Genomic DNA, 20,202 nt, shown 5'->3' with positions numbered 1-20,202 from the left:
AGCGGGTTTTTAAGTGCTCTGGAGTCATTTCGTTGCAAGCGGGTGTTTAAGTGCTCTGGAGTCATTTCGTTGCAAGCGGGTTTTTAAGTGCTCTGGAGTCATTTCGTTGCAAGCGGGTTTTTAAGTGCTCTGGAGTCATTTCGTTGCAAGGGGGTTTTTAAGTGCTCTGGAGTCATTTCGTTGCAAGCGGGTTTTTAAGTGCTCTGGAGTCATTTCGTTGCAAGCGGGTTTTTAAGTGCTCTGGAGTCATTTCGTTGCAAGCGGGTTTTTAAGTGCTCTGGAGTCATTTCGTTGCAAGCGGGTTTTTAAGTGCTCTGGAGTCATTTCGTTGCAAGCGGGTTTTTAATTGCTCTGGAGTCATTTCGTTGCAAGCGGGTTTTTAAGTGCTCTGGAGTCATTTCGTTGCAAGCGGGTTTTTAAGTGTTCTGGAGTCATTTCGTTGCAAGCGGGTTTTTAAGTGCTCTGGAGTCATTTCGTTGCAAGCGGGTTTTTACGTGCTCTGGAGTCATTTCATTGCAAGCGGGTTTTTACATACTTCTCAGACATTTCACAGGAAGTGGGTTTTTTAAGTGCTCTGGAGTCATTTTGTTGCAAGCGCGTTTTTAAGTACTCTGGAGTCATTTCGTTGCAAGCGGGTTTTTAAGTGCTCTGGAGTCATTTCGTTGCAAGCGGGTTTTTAAGTGCTCTGGAGTCATTTCGTTGCAAGCGGGTGTTTAAGTGCTCTGGAGTCATTTCGTTGCAAGCGGGTTTTTAAGTGCTCTGGAGTCATTTCGTTGCAAGCGGGTTTTTAAGTGCTCTGGAGTCATTTCGTTGCAAGGGGGTTTTTAAGTGCTCTGGAGTCATTTCGTTGCAAGCGGGTTTTTAAGTGCTCTGGAGTCATTTCGTTGCAAGCGGGTTTTTAAGTGCTCTGGAGTCATTTCGTTGCAAGCGGGTTTTTAAGTGCTCTGGAGTCATTTCGTTGCAAGCGGGTTTTTAAGTGCTCTGGAGTCATTTCGTTGTAAGTGGGTTTGTAAGTGCTCTGGAGTCATTTCGTTGCAAGCGGGTTTTTAAGTGTTCTGGAGTCATTTCGTTGCAAGCGGGTTTTTAAGGGCTCTGGAGTCATTTCGTTGCAAGCGGGTTTTTAAGTGCTCTGGAGTCATTTCGTTGCAAGCGGGTTTTTAAGTGCTCTGGAGTCATTTCGTTGCAAGCGGGTTTTTAAGTGCTCTGGAGTCATTTCGTTGCAAGCGGGTTTTTAAGTGCTCTGGAGTCATTTTGTTGCAAGCGGGTTTTTAATTGCTCTAGAGTCATTTCGTTGCAAGCGGGTTTTTAAGTGCTCTGGAGTCATTTCGTTGCAAGCGGGTTTTCAAGTGCTCTGGAGTCATTTCGTTGCAAGCGGGTTTTTAAGTGCTCTGGAGTCATTTCGTTGCAAGCGGGTTTTCAAGTGCTCTGGAGTCATTTCGTTGCAAGCGGGTTTTTAAGTGCTCTGGAGTCATTTCGTTGCAAGCGGGTTTTTAAGTGCTCTGGAGTCATTTCGTTGCAAGCGGGTTTTCAAGTGCTCTGGAGTCATTTCGTTTCAAGCGGGTTTTTAAGTGCTCTGGAGTCATTTCGTTGCAAGCGGGTTTTTAAGTGCTCTGGAGTCATTTCGTTGCAAGCGGGTTTTTAAGTGCTCTGGAGTCATTTCGTTGCAAGCGGGTTTTTCAGTGCTCTGGAGTCATTTCGTTGCAAGCGGGTTTTTAAATGCTCTGGAGTCATATCGTTGCAAGCGCGTTTTTAAGTGCTCTGGAGTCATTTCGTTGCAAGCGGGTTTTTAAGTGCTCTGGAGTCATTTCGTTGCAAGCGGGTTTTTAAGTGCTCTGGAGTCATTTCGTTGCAAGCGGGTTTTTAAGTGCTCTGGAGTCATTTCGTTGCAAGCGGGTTTTTAAGTGCTCTGGAGTCATTTCGTTGCAAGCGGGTTTTTAAGTGCTCTGGAGGCATTTCGTTGTAAGCGGGTTTTTCAGTGCTCTGGAGTCATTTCGTTGCAAGCGGGTTTTTACGTGCTCTGGAGTCATTTCATTGCAAGCGGGTTTTTACATACTTCTCAGACATTTCACTGGAAGCGGGTTTTTTAAGTGCTCTGGAGTCATTTCGTTGCAAGCGGGTTTTTAAGTACTCTGGAGTCATTTCGTTGCAAGCGGGTTTTTAAGTGCTCTGGAGTCATTTCGTTGCAAGCGGGTTTTTAAGTTTCTGAGGTCATTTCGTTGCAAGCGGGTGTTTAAGTGCTCTGGAGTCATTTCGTTGCAAGCGGGTTTTTAAGTGCTCTGGAGTCATTTCGTTGCAAGCGGGTTTTTAAGTGCTCTGAAGGCATTTCGTTGTAAGCGGGTTTTTCAGTGTTCTGGAGTCATTTCGTTGCAAGCGGGTTTTTAAGTGCTCTGGAGTCATTTCGTTGCAAGCGGGTTTTTACGTGCTCTGGAGTCATTTCATTGCAAGCGGGTTTTTACATACTTCTCAGACATTTCACTGGAAGCGGGTTTTTTAAGTGCTCTGGAGTCATTTCGTTGCAAGCGGGTTTTTAAGTACTCTGGAGTCATTTCGTTGCAAGCGGGTTTTTAAGTGCTCTGGAGTCATTTCGTTGCAAGCGGGTTTTTAAGTTTCTGAGGTCATTTCGTTGCAAGCGGGTGTTTAAGTGCTCTGGAGTCATTTCGTTGCAAGCGGGTTTTTAAGTGCTCTGGAGTCATTTCGTTGCAAGCGGGTTTTTAAGTGCTCTGAAGGCATTTCGTTGTAAGCGGATTTTTCAGTGTTCTGGAGTCATTTCGTTGCAAGCGGGTTTTTAAGTGCTCTGGAGTCATTTCGTTGCAAGCGGGTTTTTAAGTGCTCTGGAGTCATTTCGTTGCAAGCGGGTTTTTAAGTGCTCTGGAGTCATTTCGTTGCAAGCGGGTTTTTAAGTGCTCTGGAGTCATTTCGTTGCAAGCGGGTTTTCAAGTGCTCTGGAGTCATTTAGTTGCAAGCGGGTTTTTAAGTGCTCTGGAGTCATTTCGTTGCAAGCGGGTTTTTAAGTGCTCTGGAGTCATTTCGTTGCAAGCGGGTTTTCAAGTGCTCTGGAGTCATTTCGTTGCAAGCGGGTTTTTAAGTGCTCTGGAGTCATTTCGTTGCAAGCGGGTTTTTAAGTGCTCTGGAGTCATTTCGTTGCAAGCGGGTTTTTAAGTGCTCTGGAGTCATTTCGTTGCAAGCGGGTTTTTCAGTGCTCTGGAGTCATTTCGTTGCAAGCGGGTTTTTAAATGCTCTGGAGTCATATCGTTGCAAGCGCGTTTTTAAGTGCTCTGGAGTCATTTCGTTGCAAGCGGGTTTTTAAGTGCTCTGGAGTCATTTCGTTGCAAGCGGGTTTTTAAGTGCTCTGGAGTCATTTCGTTGCAAGCGGGTTTTTAAGTTTCTGAGGTCATTTCGTTGCAAGCGGGTGTTTAAGTGCTCTGGAGTCATTTCGTTGCAAGCGGGTTTTTAAGTGCTCTGGAGTCATTTCGTTGCAAGCGGGTTTTTACGTGCTCTGGAGTCATTTCATTGCAAGCGGGTTTTTACATACTTCTCAGACATTTCACTGGAAGCGGGTTTTTTAAGTGCTCTGGAGTCATTTCGTTGCAATCGGGTTTTTAAGTACTCTGGAGTCATTTCGTTGCAAGCGGGTTTTTAAGTGCTCTGGAGTCATTTCGTTGCAAGCGGGTTTTTAAGTTTCTGAGGTCATTTCGTTGCAAGCGGGTGTTTAAGTGCTCTGGAGTCATTTCGTTGCAAGCGGGTTTTTAAGTGCTCTGGAGTCATTTCGTTGCAAGCGGGTTTTTAAGTGCTCTGAAGGCATTTCGTTGTAAGCGGGTTTTTCAGTGTTCTGGAGTCATTTCGTTGCAAGCGGGTTTTTAAGTGCTCTGGAGTCATTTCGTTGCAAGCGGGTTTTTAAGTGCTCTGGAGTCATTTCGTTGCAAGCGGGTTTTTAAGTGCTCTGGAGTCATTTCGTTGCAAGCGGGTTTTTAAGTTTCTGAGGTCATTTCGTTGCAAGCGGGTGTTTAAGTGCTCTGGAGTCATTTCGTTGCAAGCGGGTTTTTAAGTGCTCTGGAGTCATTTCGTTGCAAGCGGGTTTTAAGTGCTCTGGAGTAATTTCATTGCAAGCGGGTGTTTAAGTGCTCTGGAGTCATTTTGTTGCAAGCGGGTTTTTAAGTGATCTGGAGTCATTTCGTTGCAAGCGGGTTTTTAAGTGTTCTGGAGTCATTTCGTTGCAAGCGGGTTTTTAAGTGCTCTGGAGTCATTTCGTTGCAAGCGGGTTTTTACGTGCTCTGGAGTCATTTCATTGCAAGCGGGTTTTTACATACTTCTCAGACATTTCACAGGAAGTGGGTTTTTTAAGTGCTCTGGAGTCATTTTGTTGCAAGCGCGTTTTTAAGTACTCTGGAGTCATTTCGTTGCAAGCGGGTTTTTAAGTGCTCTGGAGTCATTTCGTTGCAAGCGGGTTTTTAAGTGCTCTGGAGTCATTTCGTTGCAAGCGGGTGTTTAAGTGCTCTGGAGTCATTTCGTTGCAAGCGGGTTTTTAAGTGCTCTGGAGTCATTTCGTTGCAAGCGGGTTTTTAAGTGCTCTGGAGTCATTTCGTTGCAAGGGGGTTTTTAAGTGCTCTGGAGTCATTTCGTTGCAAGCGGGTTTTTAAGTGCTCTGGAGTCATTTCGTTGCAAGCGGGTTTTTAAGTGCTCTGGAGTCATTTCGTTGCAAGCGGGTTTTTAAGTGCTCTGGAGTCATTTCGTTGCAAGCGGGTTTTTAAGTGCTCTGGAGTCATTTCGTTGTAAGAGGGTTTGTAAGTGCTCTGGAGTCATTTCGTTGCAAGCGGGTTTTTAAGTGTTCTGGAGTCATTTCGTTGCAAGCGGGTTTTTAAGTGCTCTGGAGTCATTTCGTTGCAAGCGGGTTTTTAAGTGCTCTGGAGTCATTTCGTTGCAAGCGGGTTTTTAAGTGCTCTGGAGTCATTTCGTTGCAAGCGGGTTTTTAAGTGCTCTGGAGTCATTTCGTTGCAAGCGGGTTTTTAAGTGCTCTGGAGTCATTTCGTTGCAAGCGGGTTTTTAATTGCTCTGCAGTCATTTCGTTGCAAGCGGGTTTTTAAGTGCTCTGGAGTCATTTCGTTGCAAGCGGGTTTTCAAGTGCTCTGGAGTCATTTCGTTGCAAGCGGGTTTTTAAGTGCTCTGGAGTCATTTCTTTGCAAGCGGGTTTTCAAGTGCTCTGGAGTCATTTCGTTGCAAGCGGGTTTTTAAGTGCTCTGGAGTCATTTCGTTGCAAGCGGGTTTTCAAGTGCTCTGGAGTCATTTCGTTGCAAGCGGGTTTTTAAGTGCTCTGGAGTCATTTCGTTGCAAGCGGGTTTTTAAGTGCTCTGGAGTCATTTCGTTGCAAGCGGGTTTTTAAGTGCTCTGGAGTCATTTCGTTGCAAGCGGGTTTTTCAGTGCTCTGGAGTCATTTCGTTGCAAGCGGGTTTTTAAATGCTCTGGAGTCATATCGTTGCAAGCGCGTTTTTAAGTGCTCTGGAGTCATTTCGTTGCAAGCGGGTTTTTAAGTGCTCTGGAGTCATTTCGTTGCAAGCGGGTTTTTAAGTGCTCTGCAGTCATTTCGTTGCAAGCGGGTTTTTAAGTGCTCTGGAGTCATTTCGTTGCAAGCGGGTTTTTAAGTGCTCTGGAGTCATTTCGTTGCAAGCGGGTTTTTAAGTGCTCTGAAGGCATTTCGTTGTAAGCGGGTTTTTCAGTGCTCTGGAGTCATTTCGTTGCAAGCGGGTTTTTACGTGCTCTGGAGTCATTTCATTGCAAGCGGGTTTTTACATACTTCTCAGACATTTCACTGGAAGCGGGTTTTTTAAGTGCTCTGGAGTCATTTCGTTGCAAGCGGGTTTTTAAGTACTCTGGAGTCATTTCGTTGCAAGCGGGTTTTTAAGTGCTCTGGAGTCATTACGTTGCAAGCGGGTTTTTAAGTTTCTGAGGTCATTTCGTTGCAAGCGGGTGTTTAAGTGCTCTGGAGTCATTTCGTTGCAAGCGGGTTTTTAAGTGCTCTGGAGTCATTTCGTTGCAAGCGGGTTTTTAAGTGCTCTGAAGGCATTTCGTTGTAAGCGGGTTTTTCAGTGTTCTGGAGTCATTTCGTTGCAAGCGGGTTTTTAAGTGCTCTGGAGTCATTTCGTTGCAAGCGGGTTTTTACGTGCTCTGGAGTCATTTCATTGCAAGCGGGTTTTTACATACTTCTCAGACATTTCACTGGAAGCGGGTTTTTTAAGTGCTCTGGAGTCATTTCGTTGCAAGCGGGTTTTTAAGTACTCTGGAGTCATTTCGTTGCAAGCGGGTTTTTAAGTGCTCTGGAGTCATTTCGTTGCAAGCGGGTTTTTAAGTTTCTGAGGTCATTTCGTTGCAAGCGGGTGTTTAAGTGCTCTGGAGTCATTTCGTTGCAAGCGGGTTTTTAAGTGCTCTGGAGTCATTTCGTTGCAAGCGGGTTTTTAAGTGCTCTGGAGTCATTTCGTTGCAAGCGGGTTTTTAAGTGCTCTGGAGTCATTTCGTTGCAAGCGGGTTTTTAAGTGCTCTGGAGTCATTTCGTTGCAAGCGGGTTTTTAAGTGCTCTGAAGGCATTTCGTTGTAAGCGGGTTTTTCAGTGCTCTGGAGTCATTTCGTTGCAAGCGGGTTTTTACGTGCTCTGGAGTCATTTCATTGCAAGCGGGTTTTTACATACTTCTCAGACATTTCACTGGAAGCGGGTTTTTTAAGTGCTCTGGAGTCATTTCGTTGCAATCGGGTTTTTAAGTACTCTGGAGTCATTTCGTTGCAAGCGGGTTTTTAAGTGCTCTGGAGTCATTTCGTTGCAAGCGGGTTTTTAAGTGCTCTGGAGTCATTTCGTTGCAAGCGGGTTTTTAAGTTTCTGAGGTCATTTCGTTGCAAGCGGGTGTTTAAGTGCTCAGGAGTCATTTCGTTGCAAGCGGGTTTTTAAGTGCTCTGGAGTCATTTCGTTGCAAGCGGGTTTTTAAGTGCTCTGAAGGCATTTCGTTGTAAGCGGGTTTTTCAGTGTTCTGGAGTCATTTCGTTGCAAGCGGGTTTTTAAGTGCTCTGGAGTCATTTCGTTGCAAGCGGGTTTTTACGTGCTCTGGAGTCATTTCATTGCAAGCGGGTTTTTACATACTTCTCAGACATTTCACTGGAAGCGGGTTTTTTAAGTGCTCTGGAGTCATTTCGTTGCAAGCGGGTTTTTAAGTACTCTGGAGTCATTTCGTTGCAAGCGGGTTTTTAAGTGCTCTGGAGTCATTTCGTTGCAAGCGGGTTTTTAAGTTTCTGAGGTCATTTCGTTGCAAGCGGGTGTTTAAGTGCTCTGGAGTCATTTCGTTGCAAGCGGGTTTTTAAGTGCTCTGGAGTCATTTCGTTGCAAGCGGGTTTTTAAGTGCTCTGAAGGCATTTCGTTGTAAGCGGGTTTTTCAGTGTTCTGGAGTCATTTCGTTGCAAGCGGGTTTTTAAGTGCTCTGGAGTCATTTCGTTGCAAGCGGGTTTTTAAGTGCTCTGGAGTCATTTCGTTGCAAGCGGGTTTTTAAGTGCTCTGGAGTCATTTCGTTGCAAGCGGGTTTTTAAGTTTCTGAGGTCATTTCGTTGCAAGCGGGTGTTTAAGTGCTCTGGAGTCATTTCGTTGCAAGCGGGTTTTTAAGTGCTCTGGAGTCATTTCGTTGCAAGCGGGTTTTTAAGTGCTCTGGAGTAATTTCGTTGCAAGCGGGTGTTTAAGTGCTCTGGAGTCATTTTGTTGCAAGCGGGTTTTTAAGTGATCTGGAGTCATTTCGTTGCAAGCGGGTTTTTAAGTGTTCTGGAGTCATTTCGTTGCAAGCGGGTTTTTAAGTGCTCTGGAGTCATTTCGTTGCAAGCGGGTTTTTACGTGCTCTGGAGTCATTTCATTGCAAGCGGGTTTTTACATACTTCTCAGACATTTCACAGGAAGTGGGTTTTTTAAGTGCTCTGGAGTCATTTTGTTGCAAGCGCGTTTTTAAGTACTCTGGAGTCATTTCGTTGCAAGCGGGTTTTTAAGTGCTCTGGAGTCATTTCGTTGCAAGCGGGTTTTTAAGTGCTCTGGAGTCATTTCGTTGCAAGCGGGTGTTTAAGTGCTCTGGAGTCATTTCTTTGCAAGCGGGTTTTTAAGTGCTCTGGAGTCATTTCGTTGCAAGCGGGTTTTTAAGTGCTCTGGAGTCATTTCGTTGCAAGGGGGTTTTTAAGTGCTCTGGAGTCATTTCGTTGCAAGCGGGTTTTTAAGTGCTCTGGAGTCATTTCGTTGCAAGCGGGTTTTTAAGTGCTCTGGAGTCATTTCGTTGCAAGCGGGTTTTTAAGTGCTCTGGAGTCATTTCGTTGCAAGCGGGTTTTTAAGTGCTCTGGAGTCATTTCGTTGTAAGTGGCTTTGTAAGTGCTCTGGAGTCATTTCGTTGCAAGCGGGTTTTTAAGTGTTCTGGAGTCATTTCGTTGCAAGCGGGTTTTTAAGTGCTCTGGAGTCATTTCGTTGCAAGCGGGTTTTTAAGTGCTCTGGAGTCATTTCGTTGCAAGCGGGTTTTTAAGTGCTCTGGAGTCATTTCGTTGCAAGTGGGTTTTTAAGTGCTCTGGAGTCATTTCGTTGCAAGCGGGTTTTTAAGTGCTCTGGAGTCATTTCGTTGCAAGCGGGTTTTTAAGTGCTCTGGAGTCATTTCGTTGCAAGCGGGTTTTCAAGTGCTCTGGAGTCATTTCGTTGCAAGCGGGTTTTTAAGTGCTCTGGAGTCATTTCGTTGCAAGCGGGTTTTCAAGTGCTCTGGAGTCATTTCGTTGCAAGCGGGTTTTCAAGTGCTCTGGAGTCATTTCGTTGCAAGCGGGTTTTTAAGTGCTCTGGAGTCATTTCGTTGCAAGCGGGTTTTTAAGTGCTCTGGAGTCATTTCGTTGCAAGCGGGTTTTTAAGTGCTCTGGAGTCATTTCGTTGCAAGCGGGTTTTTCAGTGCTCTGGAGTCATTTCGTTGCAAGCGGGTTTTTAAATGCTCTGGAGTCATATCGTTGCAAGCGCGTTTTTAAGTGCTCTGGAGTCATTTCGTTGCAAGCGGGTTTTTAAGTGCTCTGGAGTCATTTCGTTGCAAGCGGGTTTTTAAGTGCTCTGGAGTCATTTCGTTGCAAGCGGGTTTTTAAGTGCTCTGGAGTCATTTCGTTGCAAGCGGGTTTTTAAGTGCTCTGGAGTCATTTCGTTGCAAGCGGGTTTTTAAGTGCTCTGAAGGCATTTCGTTGTAAGCGGGTTTTTCAGTGCTCTGGAGTCATTTCGTTGCAAGCGGGTTTTTACGTGCTCTGGAGTCATTTCATTGCAAGCGGGTTTTTACATATTTCTCAGACATTTCACTGGAAGCGGGTTTTTTAAGTGCTCTGGAGTCATTTCGTTGCAAGCGGGTTTTTAAGTACTCTGGAGTCATTTCGTTGCAAGCGGGTTTTTAAGTGCTCTGGAGTCATTTCGTTGCAAGCGGGTTTTTAAGTTTCTGAGGTCATTTCGTTGCAAGCGGGTGTTTAAGTGCTCTGGAGTCATTTCGTTGCAAGCGGGTTTTTAAGTGCTCTGGAGTCATTTCGTTGCAAGCGGGTTTTTAAGTGCTCTGAAGGCATTTCGTTGTAAGCGGGTTTTTCAGTGTTCTGGAGTCATTTCGTTGCAAGCGGGTTTTTAAGTGCTCTGGAGTCATTTCGTTGCAAGCGGGTTTTTACGTGCTCTGGAGTCATTTCATTGCAAGCGGGTTTTTACATACTTCTCAGACATTTCACTGGAAGCGGGTTTTTTAAGTGCTCTGGAGTCATTTCGTTGCAAGCGGGTTTTTAAGTACTCTGGAGTCATTTCGTTGCAAGCGGGTTTTTAAGTGCTCTGGAGTCATTTCGTTGCAAGCGGGTTTTTAAGTTTCTGAGGTCATTTCGTTGCAAGCGGGTGTTTAAGTGCTCTGGAGTCATTTCGTTGCAAGCGGGTTTTTAAGTGCTCTGGAGTCATTTCGTTGCAAGCGGGTTTTTAAGTGCTCTGAAGGCATTTCGTTGTAAGCGGGTTTTTCAGTGTTCTGGAGTCATTTCGTTGCAAGCGGGTTTTTAAGTGCTCTGGAGTCATTTCGTTGCAAGCGGGTTTTTAAGTGCTCTGGAGTCATTTCGTTGCAAGCGGGTTTTTAAGTGCTCTGGAGTCATTTCGTTGCAAGCGGGTTTTTAAGTGCTCTGAAGGCATTTCGTTGTAAGCGGGTTTTTCAGTGCTCTGGAGTCATTTCGTTGCAAGCGGGTTTTTACGTGCTCTGGAGTCATTTCATTGCAAGCGGGTTTTTACATACTTCTCAGACATTTCACTGGAAGCGGGTTTTTTAAGTGCTCTGGAGTCATTTCGTTGCAATCGGGTTTTTAAGTACTCTGGAGTCATTTCGTTGCAAGCGGGTGTTTAAGTGCTCTGGAGTCATTTCGTTGCAAGCGGGTTTTTAAGTGCTCTGGAGTCATTTCGTTGCAAGCGGGTTTTTAAGTGCTCTGAAGGCATTTCGTTGTAAGCGGGTTTTTCAGTGTTCTGGAGTCATTTCGTTGCAAGCGGGTTTTTAAGTGCTCTGGAGTCATTTCGTTGCAAGCGGGTTTTTACGTGCTCTGGAGTCATTTCATTGCAAGCGGGTTTTTACATACTTCTCAGACATTTCACTGGAAGCGGGTTTTTTAAGTGCTCTGGAGTCATTTCGTTGCAAGCGGGTTTTTAAGTACTCTGGAGTCATTTCGTTGCAAGCGGGTTTTTAAGTTTCTGAGGTCATTTCGTTGCAAGCGGGTGTTTAAGTGCTCTGGAGTCATTTCGTTGCAAGCGGGTTTTTAAGTGCTCTGGAGTCATTTCGTTGCAAGCGGGTTTTTAAGTGCTCTGAAGGCATTTCGTTGTAAGCGGGTTTTTCAGTGTTCTGGAGTCATTTCGTTGCAAGCGGGTTTTTAAGTGCTCTGGAGTCATTTCGTTGCAAGCGGGTTTTTAAGTGCTCTGGAGTCATTTCGTTGCAAGCGGGTTTTTAAGTGCTCTGGAGTCATTTCGTTGCAAGCGGGTTTTTAAGTGCTCTGGAGTCATTTCGTTGCAAGCGGGTTTTTAAGTGTTCTGGAGTCATTTCGTTGCAAGCGGGTTTTTAATTGCTCTGGAGTCATTTCGTTGCAAGCGGGTTTTTAAGTGCTCTGGAGTCATTTCGTTGCAAGCGGGTGTTTAAGTGCTCTGGAGTCATTTCGTTGCAAGCGGGTTTTTAAGTGATCTGGAGTCATTTCGTTGCAAGCGGGTTTTTAAGTGTTCTGGAGTCATTTCGTTGCAAGCGGGTTTTTAAGTGCTCTGGAGTCATTTCGTTGCAAGCGGGTTTTTACGTGCTCTGGAGTCATTTCATTGCAAGCGGGTTTTTACATACTTCTCAGACATTTCACTGGAAGTGGGTTTTTTAAGTGCTCTGGAGTCATTTTGTTGCAAGCGCGTTTTTAAGTACTCTGGAGTCATTTCGTTGCAAGCGGGTTTTTAAGTGCTCTGGAGTCATTTCGTTGCAAGCGGGTTTTTAAGTGCTCTGGAGTCATTTCGTTGCAAGCGGGTGTTTAAGTGCTCTGGAGTCATTTCGTTGCAAGGGGGTTTTTAAGTGCTCTGGAGTCATTTCGTTGCAAGCGGGTTTTTAAGTGCTCTGGAGTCATTTCGTTGCAAGCGGGTTTTTAAGTGCTCTGGAGTCATTTCGTTGCAAGCGGGTTTTTAAGTGCTCTGGAGTCATTTCGTTGCAAGCGGGTTTTTAAGTGCTCTGGAGTCATTTCGTTGCAAGCGGGTTTTTAAGTGCTCTGGAGTCATTTCGTTGCAAGCGGGTTTTTAAGTGCTCTGGAGTCATTTCGTTGCAAGCGGGTTTTTAAGTGCTCTGGAGTCATTTCGTTGCAAGCGGGTTTTTAAGTGCTCTGGAGTCATTTCGTTGCAAGCGGGTTTTTAAGTGCTCTGAAGGCATTTCGTTGTAAGCGGGTTTTTCAGTGCTCTGGAGTCATTTCGTTGCAAGCGGGTTTTTACGTGCTCTGGAGTCATTTCATTGCAAGCGGGTTTTTACATACTTCTCAGACATTTCACTGGAAGCGGGTTTTTTAAGTGCTCTGGAGTCATTTCGTTGCAATCGGGTTTTTAAGTACTCTGGAGTCATTTCGTTGCAAGCGGGTTTTTAAGTGCTCTGGAGTCATTTCGTTGCAAGCGGGTTTTTAAGTTTCTGAGGTCATTTCGTTGCAAGCGGGTGTTTAAGTGCTCTGGAGTCATTTCGTTGCAAGCGGGTTTTTAAGTGCTCTGGAGTCATTTCGTTGCAAGCGGGTTTTTAAGTGCTCTGAAGGCATTTCGTTGTAAGCGGGTTTTTCAGTTTTCTGGAGTCATTTCGTTGCAAGCGGGTTTTTAAGTGCTCTGGAGTCATTTCGTTGCAAGCGGGTTTTTACGTGCTCTGGAGTCATTTCATTGCAAGCGGGTTTTTACATACTTCTCAGACATTTCACTGGAAGCGGGTTTTTTAAGTGCTCTGGAGTCATTTCGTTGCAAGCGGGTTTTTAAGTACTCTGGAGTCATTTCGTTGCAAGCGGGTTTTTAAGTGCTCTGGAGTCATTTCGTTGCAAGCGGGTTTTTAAGTTTCTGAGGTCATTTCGTTGCAAGCGGGTGTTTAAGTGCTCTGGAGTCATTTCGTTGCAAGCGGGTTTTTAAGTGCTCTGGAGTCATTTCGTTGCAAGCGGGTTTTTAAGTGCTCTGAAGGCATTTCGTTGTAAGCGGGTTTTTCAGTGTTCTGGAGTCATTTCGTTGCAAGCGGGTTTTTAAGTGCTCTGGAGTCATTTCGTTGCAAGCGGGTTTTTAAGTGCTCTGGAGTCATTTCGTTGCAAGCGGGTTTTTAAGTGCTCTGGAGTCATTTCGTTGCAAGCGGGTTTTTAAGTTTCTGAGGTCATTTCGTTGCAAGCGGGTGTTTAAGTGCTCTGGAGTCATTTCGTTGCAAGCGGGTTTTTAAGTGCTCTGGAGTCATTTCGTTGCAAGCGGGTTTTTAAGTGCTCTGGAGTAATTTCGTTGCAAGCGGGTGTTTAAGTGCTCTGGAGTCATTTTGTTGCAAGCGGGTTTTTAAGTGATCTGGAGTCATTTCGTTGCAAGCGGGTTTTTAAGTGTTCTGGAGTCATTTCGTTGCAAGCGGGTTTTTAAGTGCTCTGGAGTCATTTCGTTGCAAGCGGGTTTTTACGTGCTCTGGAGTCATTTCATTGCAAGCGGGTTTTTACATACTTCTCAGACATTTCACAGGAAGTGGGTTTTTTAAGTGCTCTGGAGTCATTTTGTTGCAAGCGCGTTTTTAAGTACTCTGGAGTCATTTCGTTGCAAGCGGGTTTTTAAGTGCTCTGGAGTCATTTCGTTGCAAGCGGGTTTTTAAGTGCTCTGGAGTCATTTCGTTGCAAGCGGGTGTTTAAGTGCTCTGGAGTCATTTCGTTGCAAGGGGGTTTTTAAGTGCTCTGGAGTCATTTCGTTGCAAGCGGGTTTTTAAGTGCTCTGGAGTCATTTCGTTGCAAGCGGGTTTTTAAGTGCTCTGGAGTCATTTCGTTGCAAGCGGGTTTTTAAGTGCTCTGGAGTCATTTCGTTGCAAGCGGGTTTTTAAGTGCTCTGGAGTCATTTCGTTGCAAGCGGGTTTTTAAGTGCTCTGGAGTCATTTCGTTGCAAGCGGGTTTTTAAGTGCTCTGGAGTCATTTCGTTGCAAGCGGGTTTTTAAGTGCTCTGGAGTCATTTCGTTGCAAGCGGGTTTTTAAGTGCTCTGGAGTCATTTCGTTGCAAGCGGGTTTTTAAGTGCTCTGAAGGCATTTCGTTGTAAGCGGGTTTTTCAGTGCTCTGGAGTCATTTCGTTGCAAGCGGGTTTTTACGTGCTCTGGAGTCATTTCATTGCAAGCGGGTTTTTACATACTTCTCAGACATTTCACTGGAAGCGGGTTTTTTAAGTGCTCTGGAGTCATTTCGTTGCAATCGGGTTTTTAAGTACTCTGGAGTCATTTCGTTGCAAGCGGGTTTTTAAGTGCTCTGGAGTCATTTCGTTGCAAGCGGGTTTTTAAGTTTCTGAGGTCATTTCGTTGCAAGCGGGTGTTTAAGTGCTCTGGAGTCATTTCGTTGCAAGCGGGTTTTTAAGTGCTCTGGAGTCATTTCGTTGCAAGCGGGTTTTTAAGTGCTCTGAAGGCATTTCGTTGTAAGCGGGTTTTTCAGTTTTCTGGAGTCATTTCGTTGCAAGCGGGTTTTTAAGTGCTCTGGAGTCATTTCGTTGCAAGCGGGTTTTTACGTGCTCTGGAGTCATTTCATTGCAAGCGGGTTTTTACATACTTCTCAGACATTTCACTGGAAGCGGGTTTTTTAAGTGCTCTGGAGTCATTTCGTTGCAAGCGGGTTTTTAAGTACTCTGGAGTCATTTCGTTGCAAGCGGGTTTTTAAGTGCTCTGGAGTCATTTCGTTGCAAGCGGGTTTTTAAGTTTCTGAGGTCATTTCGTTGCAAGCGGGTGTTTAAGTGCTCTGGAGTCATTTCGTTGCAAGCGGGTTTTTAAGTGCTCTGGAGTCATTTCGTTGCAAGCGGGTTTTTAAGTGCTCTGAAGGCATTTCGTTGTAAGCGGGTTTTTCAGTGTTCTGGAGTCATTTCGTTGCAAGCGGGTTTTTAAGTGCTCTGGAGTCATTTCGTTGCAAGCGGGTTTTTAAGTGCTCTGGAGTCATTTCGTTGCAAGCGGGTTTTTAAGTGCTCTGGAGTCATTTCGTTGCAAGCGGGTTTTTAAGTTTCTGAGGTCATTTCGTTGCAAGCGGGTGTTTAAGTGCTCTGGAGTCATTTCGTTGCAAGCGGGTTTTTAAGTGCTCTGGAGTCATTTCGTTGCAAGCGGGTTTTTAAGTGCTCTGGAGTAATTTCGTTGCAAGCGGGTGTTTAAGTGCTCTGGAGTCATTTTGTTGCAAGCGGGTTTTTAAGTGATCTGGAGTCATTTCGTTGCAAGCGGGTTTTTAAGTGTTCTGGAGTCATTTCGTTGCAAGCGGGTTTTTAAGTGCTCTGGAGTCATTTCGTTGCAAGCGGGTTTTTACGTGCTCTGGAGTCATTTCATTGCAAGCGGGTTTTTACATACTTCTCAGACATTTCACAGGAAGTGGGTTTTTTAAGTGCTCTGGAGTCATTTTGTTGCAAGCGCGTTTTTAAGTACTCTGGAGTCATTTCGTTGCAAGCGGGTTTTTAAGTGCTCTGGAGTCATTTCGTTGCAAGCGGGTTTTTAAGTGCTCTGGAGTCATTTCGTTGCAAGCGGGTGTTTAAGTGCTCTGGAGTCATTTCGTTGCAAGCGGGTTTTTAAGTGCTCTGGAGTCATTTCGTTGCAAGCGGGTTTTTAAGTGCTCTGGAGTCATTTCGTTGCAAGGGGGTTTTTAAGTGCTCTGGAGTCATTTCGTTGCAAGCGGGTTTTTAAGTGCTCTGGAGTCATTTCGTTGCAAGCGGGTTTTTAAGTGCTCTGGAGTCATTTCGTTGCAAGCGGGTTTTTAAGTGCTCTGGAGTCATTTCGTTGCAAGCGGGTTTTTAAGTGCTCTGGAGTCATTTCGTTGTAAGTGGGTTTGTAAGTGCTCTGGAGTCATTTCGTTGCAAGCGGGTTTTTAAGTGTTCTGGAGTCATTTCGTTGCAAGCGGGTTTTTAAGTGCTCTGGAGTCATTTCGTTGCAAGCGGGTTTTTAAATGCTCTGGAGTCATATCGTTGCAAGCGCGTTTTTAAGTGCTCTGGAGTCATTTCGTTGCAAGCGGGTTTTTAAGTGCTCTGGAGTCATTTCGTTGCAAGCGGGTTTTCAATTGCTCTGGAGTCATTTCGTTGCAAGCGGGTTTTCAAGTGCTCTGGAGTCATTTCGTTGCAAGCGGGTTTTCAAGTGCTCTGGAGTCATTTCGTTGCAAGCGGGTTTTTAAGTGCTCTGGAGTCATTTCGTTGCCAGCGGGTTTTCAAGTGCTCTGGAGTCATTTCGTTGCAAGCGGGTTTTCAAGTGCTCTGGAGTCATTTCGTTGCAAGCGGGTTTTTAAGTGCTCTGGAGTCATTTCGTTGCAAGCGGGTTTTCAAGTGCTCTGGAGTCATTTCGTTGCAAGCGGGTTTTTAAGTGCTCTGGAGTCATTTCGTTGCAAGCGGGTTTTTAAGTGCTCTGGAGTCATTTCGTTGCAAGCGGGTTTTTAAGTGCTCTGGAGTCATTTCGTTGCAAGCGGGTTTTTCAGTGCTCTGGAGTCATTTCGTTGCAAGCGGGTTTTTAAATGCTCTGGAGTCATATCGTTGCAAGCGCGTTTTTAAGTGCTCTGGAGTCATTTCGTTGCAAGCGGGTTTTTAAGTGCTCTGGAGTCATTTCGTTGCAAGCGGGTTTTTAAGTGCTCTGGAGTCATTTCGTTGCAAGCGGGTTTTTAAGTGCTCTGGAGTCATTTCGTTGCAAGCGGGTTTTTAAGTGCTCTGGAGTCATTTCGTTGCAAGCGGGTTTTTAAGTGCTCTGAAGGCATTTCGTTGTAAGCGGGTTTTTCAGTGCTCTGGAGTCATTTCGTTGCAAGCGGGTTTTTACGTGCTCTGGAGTCATTTCATTGCAAGCGGGTTTTTACATACTTCTCAGACATTTCACTGGAAGCGGGTTTTTTAAGTGCTCTGGAGTCATTTCGTTGCAAGCGGGTTTTTAAGTACTCTGGAGTCATTTCGTTGCAAGCGGGTTTTTAAGTGCTCTGGAGTCATTTCGTTGCAAGCGGGTTTTTAAGTTTCTGAGGTCATTTCGTTGCAAGCGGGTGTTTAAGTGCTCTGGAGTCATTTCGTTGCAAGCGGGTTTTTAAGTGCTCTGGAGTCATTTCGTTGCAAGCGGGTTTTTACGTGCTCTGGAGTCATTTCATTGCAAGCGGGTTTTTACATACTTCTCAGACATTTCACTGGAAGCGGGTTTTTTAAGTGCTCTGGAGTCATTTCGTTGCAAGCGGGTTTTTAAGTACTCTGGAGTCATTTCGTTGCAAGCGGGTTTTTAAGTGCTCTGGAGTCATTTCGTTGCAAGCGGGTTTTTAAGTTTCTGAGGTCATTTCGTTGCAAGCGGGTGTTTAAGTGCTCTGGAGTCATTTCGTTGCAAGCGGGTTTTTAAGTGCTCTGGAGTCATTTCGTTGCAAGCGGGTTTTTAAGTGCTCTGAAGGCATTTCGTTGTAAGCGGGTTTTTCAGTGTTCTGGAGTCATTTCGTTGCAAGCGGGTTTTTAAGTGCTCTGGAGTCATTTCGTTGCAAGCGGGTTTTTAAGTGCTCTGGAGTCATTTCGTTGCAAGCGGGTTTTTAAGTGCTCTGGAGTCATTTCGTTGCAAGCGGGTTTTTAAGTGCTCTGGAGTCATTTCGTTGCAAGCGGGTTTTCAAGTGCTCTGGAGTCATTTAGTTGCAAGCGGGTTTTTAAGTGCTCTGGAGTCATTTTGTTGCAAGCGGGTTTTTAAGTGCTCTGGAGTCATTTCGTTGCAAGCGGGTTTTCAAGTGCTCTGGAGTCATTTCGTTGCAAGCGGGTTTTTAAGTGCTCTGGAGTCATTTCGTTGCAAGCGGGTTTTTAAGTGCTCTGGAGTCATTTCGTTGCAAGCGGGTTTTTAAGTGCTCTGGAGTCATTTCGTTGCAAGCGGGTTTTTCAGTGCTCTGGAGTCATTTCGTTGCAAGCGGGTTTTTAAATGCTCTGGAGTCATATCGTTGCAAGCGCGTTTTTAAGTGCTCTGGAGTCATTTCGTTGCAAGCGGGTTTTTAAGTGCTCTGGAGTCATTTCGTTGCAAGCGGGTTTTTAAGTGCTCTGGAGTCATTTCGTTGCAAGCGGGTTTTTAAGTTTCTGAGGTCATTTCGTTGCAAGCGGGTGTTTAAGTGCTCTGGAGTCATTTCGTTGCAAGCGGGTTTTTAAGTGCTCTGGAGTCATTTCGTTGCAAGCGGGTTTTTAAGTGCTCTGAAGGCATTTCGTTGTAAGCGGGTTTTTCAGTGTTCTGGAGTCATTTCGTTGCAAGCGGGTTTTTAAGTGCTCTGGAGTCATTTCGTTGCAAGCGGGTTTTTACGTGCTCTGGAGTCATTTCATTGCAAGCGGGTTTTTACATACTTCTCAGACATTTCACTGGAAGCGGGTTTTTTAAGTGCTCTGGAGTCATTTCATTGCAAGCGGGTTTTTAAGTACTCTGGAGTCATTTCGTTGCAAGCGGGTTTTTAAGTGCTCTGGAGTCATTTCGTTGCAAGCGGGTTTTTAAGTTTCTGAGGTCATTTCGTTGCAAGCGGGTGTTTAAGTGCTCTGGAGTCATTTCGTTGCAAGCGGGTTTTTAAGTGCTCTGGAGTCATTTCGTTGCAAGCGGGTTTTTAAGTGCTCTGAAGGCATTTCGTTGTAAGCGGGTTTTTCAGTGTTCTGGAGTCATTTCGTTGCAAGCGGGTTTTTAAGTGCTCTGGAGTCATTTCGTTGCAAGCGGGTTTTTAAGTGCTCTGGAGTCATTTCGTTGCAAGCGGGTTTTTAAGTGCTCTGGAGTCATTTCGTTGCAAGCGGGTTTTTAAGTTTCTGAGGTCATTTCGTTGCAAGCGGGTGTTTAAGTGCTCTGGAGTCATTTCGTTGCAAGCGGGTTTTTAAGTGCTCTGGAGTCATTTCGTTGCAAGCGGGTTTTTTAAGTGCTCTGGAGTAATTTCGTTGCAAGCGGGTGTTTAAGTGCTCTGGAGTCATTTTGTTGCAAGCGGGTTTTTAAGTGATCTGGAGTCATTTCGTTGCAAGCGGGTTTTTAAGTGTTCTGGAGTCATTTCGTTGCAAGCGGGTTTTTAAGTGCTCTGGAGTCATTTCGTTGCAAGCGGGTTTTTACGTGCTCTGGAGTCATTTCATTGCAAGCGGGTTTTTACATACTTCTCAGACATTTCACAGGATGTGGGTTTTTTAAGTGCTCTGGAGTCATTTTGTTGCAAGCGCGTTTTTAAGTACTCTGGAGTCATTTCGTTGCAAGCGGGTTTTTAAGTGCTCTGGAGTCATTTCGTTGCAAGCGGGTTTTTAAGTGCTCTGGAGTCATTTCGTTGCAAGCGGGTGTTTAAGTGCTCTGGAGTCATTTCGTTGCAAGCGGGTTTTTAAGTGCTCTGGAGTCATTTCGTTGCAAGCGGGTTTTTAAGTGCTCTGGAGTCATTTCGTTGCAAGGGGGTTTTTAAGTGCTCTGGAGTCATTTCGTTGCAAGCGGGTTTTTAAGTGCTCTGGAGTCATTTCGTTGCAAGCGGGTTTTTAAGTGCTCTGGAGTCATTTCGTTGCAAGCGGGTTTTTAAGTGCTCTGGAGTCATTTCGTTGCAAGCGGGTTTTTAAGTGCTCTGGAGTCATTTCGTTGTAAGTGGGTTTGTAAGTGCTCTGGAGTCATTTCGTTGCAAGCGGGTTTTTAAGTGTTCTGGAGTCATTTCGTTGCAAGCGGGTTTTTAAGTGCTCTGGAGTCATTTCGTTGCAAGCGGGTTTTTAAGTGCTCTGGAGTCATTTCGTTGCAAGCGGGTTTTTAAGTGCTCTGGAGTCATTTCGTTGCAAGCGGGTTTTTAATTGCTCTGGAGTCATTTCGTTGCAAGCGGGTTTTTAAGTGCTCTGGAGTCATTTCGTTGCAAGCGGGTTTTCAAGTGCTCTGGAGTCATTTCGTTGCAAGCGGGTTTTTAAGTGCTCTGGAGTCATTTCGTTGCAAGCGGGTTTTCAAGTGCTCTGGAGTCATTTCCTTGCAAGCGGGTTTTTAAGTGCTCTGGAGTCATTTCGTTGCAAGCGGGTTTTCAAGTGCTCTGGAGTCATTTCGTTGCAAGCGGGTTTTTAAGTGCTCTGGAGTCATTTCGTTGCAAGCGGGTTTTTAAGTGCTCTGGAGTCATTTCGTTGCAAGCGGGTTTTTAAGTGCTCTGGAGTCATTTCGTTGCAAGCGGGTTTTTCAGTGCTCTGGAGTCATTTCGTTGCAAGCGGGTTTTTAAATGCTCTGGAGTCATATCGTTGCAAGCGCGTTTTTAAGTGCTCTGGAGTCATTTCGTTGCAAGCGGGTTTTTAAGTGCTCTGGAGTCATTTCGTTGCAAGCGGGTTTTTAAGTGCTCTGGAGTCATTTCGTTGCAAGCGGGTTTTTAAGTGCTCTGGAGTCATTTCGTTGCAAGCGGGTTTTTAAGTGCTCTGGAGTCATTTCGTTGCAAGCGGGTTTTTAAGTGCTCTGAAGGCATTTCGTTGTAAGCGGGTTTTTCAGTGCTCTGGAGTCATTTCGTTGCAAGCGGGTTTTTACGTGCTCTGGAGTCATTTCGTTGCAAGCGGGTTTTTAAGTGCTCTGGAGTCATTTCGTTGC

The sequence above is a fragment of the Meriones unguiculatus genome, chromosome 20, assembly GCF_030254825.1.
Source record: "Meriones unguiculatus strain TT.TT164.6M chromosome 20, Bangor_MerUng_6.1, whole genome shotgun sequence".
Classification (NCBI taxonomy): Eukaryota; Metazoa; Chordata; class Mammalia; order Rodentia; family Muridae; genus Meriones; species Meriones unguiculatus.
This window is presented reverse-complemented; position numbering follows the sequence as displayed.